Source organism: Mus pahari, chromosome 2 (assembly GCF_900095145.1).
Source record: "Mus pahari chromosome 2, PAHARI_EIJ_v1.1, whole genome shotgun sequence".
In the NCBI taxonomy this organism is placed as follows: Eukaryota; Metazoa; Chordata; class Mammalia; order Rodentia; family Muridae; genus Mus; species Mus pahari.
In genome coordinates, this window is record NC_034591.1 from 45,784,293 (window position 1) to 45,798,846 (window position 14,554).

A 14,554-nucleotide genomic window follows, 5' to 3' on the forward strand; every position below is an offset into this window, starting at 1 on the left:
AGCATGGGAGATCTTTCCATCTTCTGAGTTGTTCTTCAATTTCTTTCTTTAGGGATTTGAAGTTCTTATCATACAGATCTTTCATTTCCTTAGTTAGAGTCACACCAAGGTATTTTATATTATTTGTGACTATTGTGAAGGGTGTTGTTTCCCTAATTTCTTTCTCATCCCATCTGTCCTTCTGCCTCTGCAGTTTATTCCCTCACCTGCCCAGACTAGCCACCGAGGGACCCTGGACACAATATGACTCTCTCACCTGCTCTGGCAGACAGAGCACTCACAGGTGGCCACCTTTCCTTTGGCAAAGAAGGTGCCCAAATTTCTGGAGCCTGAAGCAGGCTCTGTCCCAGAAGTTAGGTTGCTTCTGTTTGTCCCAAAGCGGTATAGCTCCTGTGGTCTACACCCTTGCCAGTGCAGACTGGAGCCTAGATGAACTGGAGCAAAGATGCCTCTCCCCCTAGCTCAGGCCCTGAGGACACCCCTCCTTGGACAGGAAAGGTGCCGGATGACTGGAACCAGAAAGGGATCTTTCCCAGAAGCTGTGTTGCTTCTGCAGGCCGCCCTCTCCCAGGCAGTGCACCAGAGCAATGATGGGTCTCCTACTAGCTCTCCTCTGGCGGGAAAGGTGCTGTATGTCTGTAGCCAGAAATGGAGTCTGTCCCAGCAGCAGTACCACTTCTGCAGCCCCCCCCCAGGACATTTCGAATAACTAATATTTAAATGGATAAATTTAATTAATTTCTTAAATATCATATTTTATATTTTATTAAATTAAGCTATTGACATTCTGGAGAGATGGTCCAGCAGCCCAGAACACATTCTAATTTTGCAGAGGGCCAGTTCATCTCTATGGACCTAATGGTACTATCTGTCATGGTAAATATTATTTGGAGGTTTCTACCCCACCTTGGATCTTTCAGTTCCCAAATTTTAAAAATCACACAATATCTTTATATTATAATAAGCTTTAATCTTTAAAGCATTAAAATTGGGCAGATATTAATTCTCTATGCTATTATGTTCACTTCCTTTTAAGTAACCCGAAGAAAGTGATTGCCATGTTCTGCCTGTGCTGCCCCTAATCCTAGAGGCCAGCTCTCATGGTCATGTGTTCATGATCCATCTTCCGAATGGAGCCTTCTTCCTTCTGTCTCCTCTGTCTTCTCTCTCCTTGTGGTCTTTGCCTCAGACTCTAAGCCCAGAAACTGAAGCCCTGCTTACCACTCTTCTGCCCAGCTACAGGTTGTAGACATCTGTATTTAAAAAAATCATGGATAACTTAGGGTACAACGTTTATACAACAAAAGCTGGTGCCTGAAGATATGCTTGTCTTAGAGCAACCAGATCTAGTGGCACAGAATTTAGAATTTGAATACAAGCAGCATCAGACTTACCCACAACAACCATCTGTGACTCCCTTTCTGGATGAGATGATGGTATTTTATATGAAACACACATGTGGTTTCTCTAAACTTACATGCAGTAAAAACAACTACATACATAAAAATTTATCAATGTCTGTCTTTTTACATTTTTATTATTTATAATGGTTATTTTATTTATTTACATTTTAAATGTTATTCAGAGCTCTCAGGGACTAAACTACTAACCCAAGAATACACATGGGGGGTACCCATGGCTCCAGCTGCATATCTAGCAGAACTTTCTTCAAATAGTGCATTTTTCTCTCTTGTACACTGAGAAATTCACTTGGAGCAAAAGACTTCTATGTGACTATTCCAGCTGTTGAGGCTCATATGCTCTGATGAATTTGGTTGAGTATGGAGGGTTAGCTCTTAGTGTTATAGACATTTACTGTTCCATTCATAGTTTTATCTGCTTATATCATGTGAAATACCTGAACCAGAAACATTCAATTGACTTCTAAAATTCAGTAAATCAAGCGGTTGTGAAATTATTTTTTAAAAAAAGTGCTGTTCTAATATATCAAAATTTTATAAAATTATTTATTATCAATAATAAACAAAGCTCTGTGTTGACTGATAAACATAAGCACATGTCTACTCCTTTTCATTGTAGCCAGGTAAATATTATTTGTGAAGGCAGGTAATTGAATGTTTTACTTTCTTTCTTTTGGTTTAGAAATACATATGCTTTAAGAGAGATATTGTTATAATTCATAAGATATGAAGTAATATGTAGTAGGAGACCCCTGGGAATTCAAACATATATACAATAGTCTATTTTCTTTCATTAAATTTTATGTCTAAAGTGGTGCTAATTTGTGAAGTAAGTATTAAGGGTGACAGAAAGGACAGGAAAAAATATTGGTACTTGGCATTGATAACTAATCAAGTTTGGAAATATTCTACCTCTCATATAGAGGGGAATCAATACTGTAATTTATATAAGAAATTTGATTTGATATTTGTGATATTTGCATTTTTTCAGAACTTTGAAACTATTTCAGTATCACTCCCTATGATAGGCAAATATAAATGACATAACTCTCAAATTATAATTTAGATATAGTGGTATCCAGAATAAGAAGAGAAAGAAAGTGATGATAAGCAGGTAAGATAATTGAAAATCAAGGTAGAAAGCCTGTTATATGATTATATCAGACTATACTCTGAATGGATATAGAATAAATGATTCCCAGGATGTAACAATGGAGTTTCAATGTGGAAAAATCTTTAAGAATTGTCTAAGTCTCTAATCCTCAAGGCTATTACTATTCACAAAATTTAGGGTAATAACAAAATTTAATGAACCCTTTAGAAGACTTCCATGCAGTGTCCTTTTCTATGGAATAGTAAAGAGTGAGTCAACATGCCAGTATTATGATAAATCAACTACTGATAAGCAACTTGAAGAACTGTGTACTTAAGGTTACCCTGAATTTATAAAGAATAATTTGATAGTTTAGTTGTACTATGTGATAAGGACATAATAACATGCCTTGTTTTCTGTTAAGCTTTGTTCTAAATACTTTGCATTATCAACTCAGTTAATTTCTTTTTCTCTACAGAAAATGATTATTAATCCCTTCCCAGATTTCAGATAAGGAAACAGGTACAGAAAAACTAAATAGTATTTTTTTTTTTTATTGGAGACAGTGAGTTGCAATTATGAGGTTTATACTGAACATATCCATAACCATGGAATTATTTCTTTATCTCTGTGTTGCATTTTGAGGTTAGTTTACATGGGATCTCTGTTTTACATTGGGGAATAGTTAAAAAAAAAATGGTTTCCTAAACTTACGTGTCTTTTAGATTCAGCTCAGGGGACAGGAATAACCCTTCACCTGGTAGAGTCTGTGGACTTAGCTGAACTACCAGATTTCCTGCATTGAGCTGTGAGTTAGTTGAATTCCGAATAGTGGAAATAGAGAAATAAGGATGTATCAGCTGATTATTTATTTCAAATAAAGACCCAGTAGACACAAATTCCTCACTGAAAAAAAGTGGTCAATGTTGTACAGAGTTTCATATTACAACGTCCAAAGCTAATGAGCAATCAATGGCAGAAATATTGCATTGACAGAGAAAACACTTTAAGGCAGGCAGTCATTTCCGGGCTTTCATTTCTGTTCCATTGTCCTGAACATCTACTCTTTCATCAGATGTATGCTGACTTGATAGTTATAGTTTCCTATTGTTATAAAGATGTACAGTGTGAGTCCTTTCAGTATTGTTTTTGACAAATCCAAGTCTTCTACTCTGCCATCTAAACTTTAGAAATAACCTAGGTCATGCCCAAAACATGGCCTGTTGTTACTTTTAATCATATTGCATTGCCGGTATGTAATAAGTTGAGTAGAACTGTCATATCAACAACACTGAATCTTTTAACCTACAGAAAATAAAGTGAAAGCAACATCATACATTAATGATAAAGACATGGCTAAAGGAATCCTCATGGACCAACAGTAAAAGTAAAAATAGGATAACCATTTAGAAGACAGAGCAGCAGCATGTCTCTAAGTTGAATATACAATTGTACATCATCTACCAAAGACACTCCTAGCTACTCTTTATAAGAAACATGTATTTGTTAAACAACAATATGAACTAACCAGTACCCCCAGATCTTGTGTATCTAGCTACATATGTAGCAGAAGATGGCCTAGTCGGCCATCATTGGGAAGAGAGGTTCCTAGGTCTTGCAAACTTTATATGCCCCAGTACAGGGGACTGGGCCTGTACAGTACAGAATGCCAGGGCCAAGAAGTGGGAGTGGGTGGGTAGGGGAGAAGGACAGGGGGAGGGTATAGGGAACTTTTGGGATAGCATTTGAAATGTAAATAAAGAAAATATCTAATAAAAAAGAGAAACATATAATTGGGTCAAAGCTTGCAAATAAATAAATAGTATTATCAGAATCATATGAGAGATGTACATTACTGATGTATATCAAATGACTTTGTAAAAGTCCTACAGATAAGCTAGTGATGCCAGATGTTTCCACTCATTTATCTCTTAAGAATTTTTCTAGTGTTAAATTGACTTCAGGATTATAGAAAAATAACTATGTACAAAGAGGCTAGTACAATCACGTCTATCAACTATAGTCCACTGTTATTTAAGTAATTATAAAAGAATTTTTTTGAAGATATAGTTGCAAAATTGTAAACATGACATAAAATCTACTATAGGTAAAAGATAACACATGATAAGCAAATGGAGTTTAATACAATATTTAATCATAGCTTAAAATTTAAATAACCATATTCTTTATCAAACTAAATTNAAATTGAATATTCAATAGACATTTAAAATAATTGTAATACTTTATTAAATTCAAGTTACATGTATATTAAAATAATAGAATACTACAAGTACAAATAATTTTCATTTAAATATAATAATCTACAGAGAAAACTGTACAAATTTCATAATAGTTGATAGTAACTATTGAATGTCCATTTTCTCTTTTGTCCATTTTCTACGTAACTCGACTAGAGGCTTTACAAAGGGGAGGGAAGGATAAAATCATGTGCACCTTCTTTATCTGGATAATATAAAAGAAAAGTAGAAAATGTATACATTGGAGAGGAAAATGAAATCACCAAGATTTTCTCATGAAACTTTAATGATATATTAGAAAATCTAAGAAATATAAAATATAATAAGTAAATTAAACATGTTTTATCTAAAAATTTAATCAAAATAATGTTTTTCACATTATAATTATACAATACCACATCAAATACCAGGTACAAATGAAAAAAAATGAACACGTACATATGCCAAACAAAGTTGAAAAATAAAGAAGTGGAACCTATCATTTCATTTATGTCTCCTGTATTGGAAAATCAGTATTCAAATGTTTCTATTAATAGGGTATATGTATGTGCTCTAACTTATTTTGATCTTAGGGCTTTAATAAGAAGTGAGAAAACATGATTTCACAGAGACAGCTTTGTTTTGGCATTCAAATTACCTGCCTTGATTTAGCTGTCAAAAGACCTCCTAAAGGGATGAAGAGAAATCAAAGTTCATGTTAGCTATCCTGTGATGCTATGTCTGTGTCACTGCTCTCAATGCAATAATGCTGTACAAGACTGAAAACCCTAGAGGGGACTGTCACATGCTCAAATTAATATTCAGTCCATCTCGTTGTTAATGTGGACTTGAAGACATCATCCTTTTATTAATAACAGTGAGAGAAGTCTTGGCACCGACCGCAAATCTCATCTTAACATTGTCCAAAGGTGCTGATATTCTCTCTCCTGAGTAAATGGGACTATCATCTGCTAAACAAAAACAACCTACAGAATATTCATGTCTCAGTTGCTTCATTATAAAGACCTCCCAGGAGGAAGGAAGAATTATTTTCACATAATCACAGTAAGATTTAATGACATTGTAAATAAATAATGGTATCCTGTTTATATGTAATAAACTCTTAACCATTTGTAGAGTTTCTGGTTTGGATGTACAAAACTGAACTAAATCAGTGATGAGAGTCGCGAGGCGTAATTATTCTATTACTATTTCTGAAATGGTAGGAAAGGTTAGTGGCTGCTGTTGGTACTCTGGTAGCAGAAAGTTAATGATTCTCTTGGAGTTTAGTAGAGCTAGAGTTTTGTTCATGTGCAAAAAATACCTCAAGGCATTGCTTTAAATGCTTGGCTCATTTATCTCTCATCAGTTAGGTAAATGAGATACGGAAGTAGTGCCTAGTTTCTAAATAACTATAATACACTACTCAAAGCCTTAAAGGGCCCCCGAAATGCTTTTTCTTGTTAATGAAATTTCACTCATATAATTTGTTCCTAATTCTGGAAGACTCATTTTCTAAAGCCTCCAGGCATGTTGGATTCCACACTCAGAAATTCTTTGTCATTTACTTCCCTTTTACTTGATATTTATTTATTTATAGGGAGATGATTTCATAACATACATGTTACAGTTGTAAAAATGTTAAAATTATTAAGTGAGAAAAATATATTTCTGAATTTGAAAGCTCAGAAATTTTATGAAAGGTAATCTCAAAAAAAGTCACAAACTAAAATATGCTTATTTTACTCCAAATAAAATGAAAACATGTGCTTATTCATTATAAACTTATAAAGACATACTAATATCTTTACAAAGTTACTATAATATAATATCCAATGAATAATTAATCTAGGTAATTTGTCTGATGTTAGCAGACTTGGAGATCATTAAGAATGTTCTGCTTCTTCATCAATAGAAGCTTGTAAATGTAGGAAATCAAATTGGGGACTTAAATGACTGATTCAAAGGATGGGATGTATGGATACATGATATCCTCACTTGTCCTGAATATTGTTATGAAGGGAAGCATTTTGTGGTAAAAAGATACATACCATTATCTTTTCCTTTAGTATAGAGCCCGGGGATATATTAGTTTATATTAGTTGATAGAATGTTTGCATAGCAAACTCTAGGGAGAACCTGTTATGGTTCCTATCTATAATTCCTGTACATGGGAGACAGAGGCTGATATGTCATAAATTCAAGGTCTTCCGTTGTTACATAAATAGCTTAAGACAAATTTCATGAACGTTGTCTTAAGTAACCAAATAAATATGTAAATGAGTAACTCACCTAAAGTGCCAGCTAATTACCTGGACAGTCAAATGCACATCAGGCAACTATCTGTGCAGAAACAAAGAAAGAGTAAAAAGCCTGCCTAAAAAATAGGGTATGGTTCACAAAACTGTTATATGGCCACAGTCAACTGTAAGCAGTAATGAATGTATTCTGTAGAGTGGTCTCTCTCCTATTTCTTTCTGTCTCGCTCCATGAGTATATTCTTTGTGTCAATGGTCCCTGTGGATTATGCTGTGATGGACTCTGTGTATCTACTCTGATTTCAACCTACAGTGATCACAGGGGTCAGGGAGGTCAGACCAGTATCCTAGTAACAGACCCAGAGCAAAAACTCTGACAGATTTTTCTACTTGTCTTTATATATCATTTAACACTACTATAAAAATAGAAATCTCATTGAGTCAAATAAATCAGTATTATATAATCTATACTGTGATCTTCATATGGTAATGAGTTCAAAAGATATATGCCAAAATTCTGAAATGTTAATATTAAAATCAGGTAAGTGAAAATAAATATAGTCTTCAAGTAATCTGTTATTTGAAAACTGAAATTGTATAAAACGTTAATCTCAAAGATCTTTACTAAATAAGCTATGCTATTTTCCTTCAAATAATATGAGAACATGTGCTTGTTCAGCGTGAATTTAGAAAGATACAACAGATAAAATGTTGGAATAAAGTTAATACCCTATGCCCACTCCATCCCTCAAGAAAACACATTCTCTTGGTCTTTCATAGTGCTTGTTCCAAAATTGGAAATTCACACTCAACTAAAAAAAAAAAAAATGTCAAAGTGTCACTAGCTAAGACTTTCCTGAGATCATGACATCACTGGTCTAAGATGCTGGCTAAAATTTTGGTACTAGGCATGATTTCCCTCCTCTTGAATTGACTTTAAGTACAGTACCCGGCTGTTGTTTACCACTAATATGTGAGAGCATCTTACTGTACTTTTATGCATTTTTCCATATTATTAATTGCTATGTTTCACATATGTTGCAGCTGGGTAGAGCAGTTTGTTTTCCTCCCTTGTCATAGTGCCACAGTACCATGGTACCATAGTAACATTGTACCATTGAGGCTAAACCACAGGGAAGAGGATAGCAGGAGGGAAGAAAGGAAAAGAAGTTATGCAATTCTATTTTACTTAAAAACATATTTAAAAGCTATTATTTTAGGCAAAACAGAGTTGTCTTTTATTCCCACTTGGATACAGTCTAGGAGTGAAAGAAATGTTTAAGAAAAGTGCTTTTTTAAAGGTGAAATTAGTAAACACTATGAATTCTGTTATATTTTTGGAAAAATAGAGTACAATTATAAAATTCCTACTGAATGGTGGAATAAGGACTATGATGATTAAATGGATTTATGAGATGATCTATGACTACAGATATTGGATTAAAATGATTCTGAGTATGTCTGTGGGTATGTTTATGCTTGAGATTGACACTTGAATAGTACTGAATAAAGTAGACTGTCCTGTTATATTTTGATGGCTTTATTGAATCATAATTGAGAAAGGAGAATTATCCTTCTCTCTATCTCCCAGAGGGGACATTTTTTTTCCCTGTCTTCAAACTCACAAGCTGCAATTTACTACAGCACCTCTCCTGGCCTTGAGCTTTCAGATTCTCCTGGGTATCCATTTTGCTAAAGCTGAGTGATGTTCAGTGAAGCTGATTAGAAAGAATTAGAAAGATATGGGTATGATGGCTCCTTTCTGTAATCCAACCACTCATGAGTCTAAGGTAGGAAGATTTCTAAGAGTTTGAGTCAACCCCTGAGAACATAGAACATTTGAGGCCAATATAGCCTAGAGTGAGACCTTGCTTAATATATAAACAAAATAAGATTTCTATCAAATGAAACCCTTCCACTTGAAACCCAAATTGTATACTATTTTTTCTTCCTTTTTCTTTGATATTTTCTTTATTAATATTTCAAATGCTTTTTCCTTTTCAGGTCTCCCCTTTGGAAACCCCTTATGCCATGTCCCCTCGCCCTGCCTTGATGAGGGTACTCTTCCCACCCACCCGCTCCCATCCTCCCACCCTGGCATTCCCCTAGATTAAGGCATTGAACACCCTCAGGCTTGAGGGCCTCTCTACCCACTACTGTCCAACAAGGCCATCCTCTGCCACATATGTGGCCAGCTCCATGGGTCACTCCATGTATATTCTTTGGTTGGTGGTCCAGTCCCTGGGAGTTTCGGGGGACTGCTTTTCTTTGAAGGAAAAGAAATGAAACCCTAAATATAATCAAAATCAAAGGTCAGGTGGAATCAAAATCAAAGGACATATATTATAAAAACCATACAAGTTATTTATTTAAAGACTAAAGCAACAATAAAAACCTTGTAAGAGTGATATTTGTAAGCATGCAGATATTTGATAATATAGCATAGTAAGAAAAGTAATGACAGTATCTTATAAATGTATATTATAATCAAATCAGGCATAGAAATATATAATATATTCAGTGTAATACCTAAAACTATTTTTAATGAATGGTTAATTTATTAAAATTTGCTTTTGCATTTGGGATTATAAAGGATAATGATTATACCTTTACTTAGAGTGATTCACACATCCAAGTAAAAAATAGAAAAATCATATATTTCAACTATTGGTAAATATAGCAAATTCCCATTAGTATAGTAGTTTCTGAATTCAGATTTTAAAAAAAGCCACATTGTGGAATACTTAACTTTATTCCAGTGTTTTAAATCCTGCAGGCTTCATTATGTAGCTATTAAAAGGCAATTTTTGTTCATATTACTTTGACCGTATCACCTTAGGCCTTCCAAAGGTGTTACCTGCCAAGAAACAAATTAAGCATTTATTTGAGGGTCACTAAGGCATCATTATAGGAGTAATCGCTCAGTATAGATTCTTGTCATTAGTTCATTTATTACCCTGTCTCTTACAAGCTTTATAGAATCATAGATTTTTAATAAGTCTTGTGCTATGTGGCCTCAGGTTCAGCAGTATTCATGGAATTTGTATCAGTGCTATCTAATTTGGACAGCTTGGCTGTTTACAAAATGCTGTGCTCTCCCTATAAGCCTGTAAAGTACTTAGAAAGATGCTGTGAAATTGGGAATTTAATGCACAATATAAATTAGGAATCATGTGGACTCTTTATCTTTTATGTGACTTAATTGTGCCTCATCCATTCTTCATCATTTTCTAATTTCCAGCATCAGGATCACTGTGTAGTTCTATGGTTGAACTATAGTGAAATCTGTGATGTTGTCAGCACACCTACATTATTTATCTTGTTCACATGCTTCACATGGTATAACAGGGCAGATACTATCTACAGTGCACTTCACCAAACTGATCCCTCACTACCAAGGCACAAGCCAGGCTAGGTATGATTATCTGTCATTTCAAACCACAGGATGAATAGGAGAGAGTACCAGTTATTCAAATAATCTTAAGCTATTCATAAGTTCCAGGCCACTGTGCAATATTTCCTGTCTCAAGAACCACAAGGGCTTCTGGAATAGCTCAATAGTTAAGAGCTTATACTGCTCTCATAGAAGATCCAAGTTCAGTTCCCTGAAACCTATTAGGTTAACTAATATGTGCTTCTAACTATGCCCCAGGATATCTGATACCTTCTTCTGGACTTTGTAGACACCTACAATCATACCCACTGCCATATGTGCACATTCACCCACACAATAAATAATTAAAAACAAACCTTTACAAATTACATAAAAGGCAATACTACTCTCACCACTTCAAAAACAAACAAACAAACAAAAACAAAAAGCAAAATACAAACAAAAATCATAAAAATCTTAAAAATAAAAGATTGGTTACAGTTTTATTTGCACACATTTGAACATTCTTGTGAGAAAGACACGGTGTTTAGCTACAGAATAGTAACCACACAATATATCCTGAATGTGTTTTCTTTCCACATTTCTGAAATGGAATCTCATTGTTGTTACCTTTCCAGATAAGATTGTTACTATATGGTTCACTTTTATGTTAAGATTATCCTCTTATGTGATGGACATATTTTTGGATAGCTATAAACAAGTGAGTTAAAACTGTGTTTGCATTTTCATATTCTAAGGCGTTAATAACATTGCATAAAATGATTCTTTAATGTGCTCCCCAAATTTCTTCTAACGGATCATTTTCATGTAAAAGGAAGCCAAGCATGGATAGAATAATGGATTTACTATCAACATTCTCTGTCTTACAGAATGGTGTACTTTCTACTTTTGACATTACATGTCAGGAAAACTAGTTGCATGAAGTATAGATTACACACAAAATCAGCATCTTCATTTGAGGTAGAAAAGGAAACATACCTGCACTCCAAATTTCAATCGAATGATGCATTTGATGTTCATAGTTGTCCACTGCCTGCGATACTAGATGCCTTTCCCTACAATATTCCAACTAGGAGGGCATGTGAACTACTTTAGACAATGTCATGTGAGTAGAATTTTATCGCATGACACTTTGCGACTGGCATAGTGTTAACTATATTCCACTTCTCTCTATGTGTCTCAGTGACCAGAAATATTCAGGGAAAGTGCTTTGTCATTGTCCTAGATCTCAAAGTGAAAATAAGTTGAATAGATCCCTCCTTGGTCTTCAATGTAATATATAATATTAATGCAAAATTGATCTTTATTTTTACACCAGGTTTTCTTTTTGTTTTGCATTTTAATCTAATATTTTAACTGGTGTATAAATTAATGTTCACACTACAGAAATACTCATATGTGTGACATTTTTCTAATTTTTTAGGATACTGTTGGTGGGTAGTGACTGTGTGTTGACTGACTGTTGGGAAATAAGTATATGACACAGTACTGAAGAGTAGGCAAGGGTATTACACTGGTTGCTTGGAAGACAGGCCAATCATCAACAGTCTTGTACTATGTATGAACAATTTGGAATTTGAAGTGTGTTACATACTATTGGCTATAATTGGTAGTATACTGAAGCACTGAGATCAGATAAGTAAAACATCAGTTTGCAGTTGTTGGGAATTTGAGCACTGAAGGCTGTTTGAAACTCAACTTTGTTGCACAGAGCAACTTAATATAATGATGACAACATTGGAAGTAAACAAAAATGAAAAGGACTGAAGGAAGTCCACTTAACTAGACAAAAAAAAAAAAAAAAATGACTCAGAGAAAAATACTAAAGGAATCGTTTCCCATTGCATCTGTTTTGTTTTTTTTTTTTTTTATTGCTACTGTAAAGTAATTTTCCTAAACTTAGTGGCTTAAATAATAGAAATTGATTTTTAAAAGATTATGGTAGATAGTAGAAAATGAATCAAACTAAAATCAAGATATTGGAATGTTTTTGATTCAAATATCTAATTGAAATGTAAATGTATTTGACTTCAAATATCTAATTGTGACTTTATCACCTTTAAAAATGTCTGTTTTCCTACTGTGAGAGCTCATTTAATTTTTCAAAGGTAACCCTGTCCAATACGGCAGCTCATAAGATCCCAGTTTCCATTTGCATCCTAGCATCTTTCCCTTACTGCTTTCCGTGCCTTATTTTTATATGTGCAGAAGCTTGAGGTTACTTAGCATCCACCAGCGTTATCCAGACAAAATCTTGGTCACAAGATGGAGAACCCAAACAGGTCTTCATAGACTGTTTTTTTTTTTTTATAATTTATTTATTTTTTTACACTCCATATTTTATCCACACCCCACCTCCATCCACCCCCTGACTGTTCTACATTCCATACCTTCTCCCCACCTCCCGGTCTCCACACAGATGTTCCCAATCCCATCCCACCTGTCCTCTAAACTCTCTGGGGCCTCCAGTCTCTTGAGGGTTAGGTGTATCTTCTCTGAATCAACACAAACCTGGCAGTCCTCTACTGTATATGTGCTGGGGGCCTCATATCAGCTGGCGTATGCTGTCTTTTTGCTGGTCCAGTGTTTGAGAGATCCCAGGGGACCAGATTAATTGAGACTGCTGGTCCTCCTACAGGATCACCCTTCTCTTCAGCTTCTTTCAGCCTTCTCCACTTCAACAACAGGGATCAGCTGCTTCTGTCCATTGGTTGGGTGCAAATATCTGCATCTGACTAGTTTAGCTGCTTGTTGAGTCTTTCAGAGGGCAGTCATGATCCATTTTTGTGAGTGTTCCACAGACTCAGTAAGAGTGTCAGGCCTTGAGCAGCAGCAAGGGCTCAAGGGTGCAGACTTGCATCCTTACCAATGGACCTGATTGGTTTTGGTTATGCAGCCCTTGTGACAACTGGAAGTGTTTTAGGATATAAGCGAAGAGGTGGAGTTCCTTCTCTGATTGCTGGGCTTTCTGTTGGACTTTTGGCTGGCTACGGAGCCTACCGTGTCTCCAATGACAAACGGGATGTCAAAGTGTCATTGTTTACAGCTTTCTTCCTGGCCACCATAATGGGTGTGAGATTTAAGAGGTCCAAAAAAGTAATGCCTGCTGGTCTAGTTGCAGGCTTAAGCCTCATGATGATCCTGAGACTTGCCCTGCTGCTGCTTTAGCATCTAGAGAAGCTGAGAGCCAAACTCCCAGCATGCTGCTGTGCCTGGCCTGGCAGGTTCCTGCATTGAAGTGATTATTTTAAATACATGGGAAATGTCTTATATTGAAATGAAAATAATGTCACTCTAATATTTAAAAATCATTGGCAATGTTTATTTGTCCCCCTCCCAATGCCTTTTTATTTAATGCATAGTTTTCAGATGTTTCTGTTTGCTAATCCTGCTCTTTGATGCTTTATTACAAGCTCATTTGCTTTGTCTCTTTTATATCTGGAAATTGGGGACTTGCAATTTTCTGTTTTTGACAATTCCAAACACTATGACTAAAATAAGTTAGGTTAACTGAAACCTGTCAGACAATGGGATTCCTGGGGTGGGCCACAGGAGTTTTAATGAATTCTATGTTACTTTGTACTTGGGGGTTTTATTTGTATTATTGGAGGTGGGGCGAATTTGCATAGAAGGAATTCTATTCTCAGCACATCAGCATCCTGACAGAATGCACTCAGTGTTCAAATAAAATGCATCTTATTCTAAAAAAAAAAAAAAAAAAAAAAAAGAGTGTCAGGCCTTGGTTCTTCCCTTTGAGCTGGATCCCACTTTGGTGAAATTGTTGGATCCCTTTTTCTTGGGCTTCTCTCTATTTCCATCCCTGTAATTCTTTCAGACAGGAACAACTATGGGTCAGAGTTGTGACTGTGGGATGGTAACCCCAACCCTCACTTGATGTCCTATTTTCCCCCTGGAAGTAGGCTTTGTAAGTTCCCACTCCCTATTATGTGGCATTCTATATAAGGTCCCTTCCTTTGATTCCTGAGAGTCTCTCACTTCCTAGGTATCTAGTGCATTCTTTTTTTCCCCCAATTTTTATTACGTATTTTCTTCATTTACATTTCAAATGCTATTCCGAAAGTTCCCTATACTCTCCCCCCCCTTTGCTCCCCTAACCACCCACTTCCACTTCTTGGCCCTGGTGTTCCCCT

General features: G+C 35.4%; 2 pseudogenes across 1 annotated transcript; one reads left to right on the forward strand and one right to left on the reverse strand.

Annotated features, from left to right (window-relative positions):
* Nucleotides 1-11,423, reverse strand: part of LOC110316754 — a 147,746-nt pseudogene extending 136,323 nt beyond the window's left edge.
* A 1,816-nt stretch (nucleotides 11,424-13,239) lies between these two features.
* LOC110317341 lies at nucleotides 13,240-13,621 on the forward strand (annotated as a pseudogene). Its single transcript, XR_002380311.2, has one exon. The product of XR_002380311.2 is annotated as a transmembrane protein 14A pseudogene (transcript).
* Nucleotides 13,622-14,554: the final 933 nt, after the last annotated feature.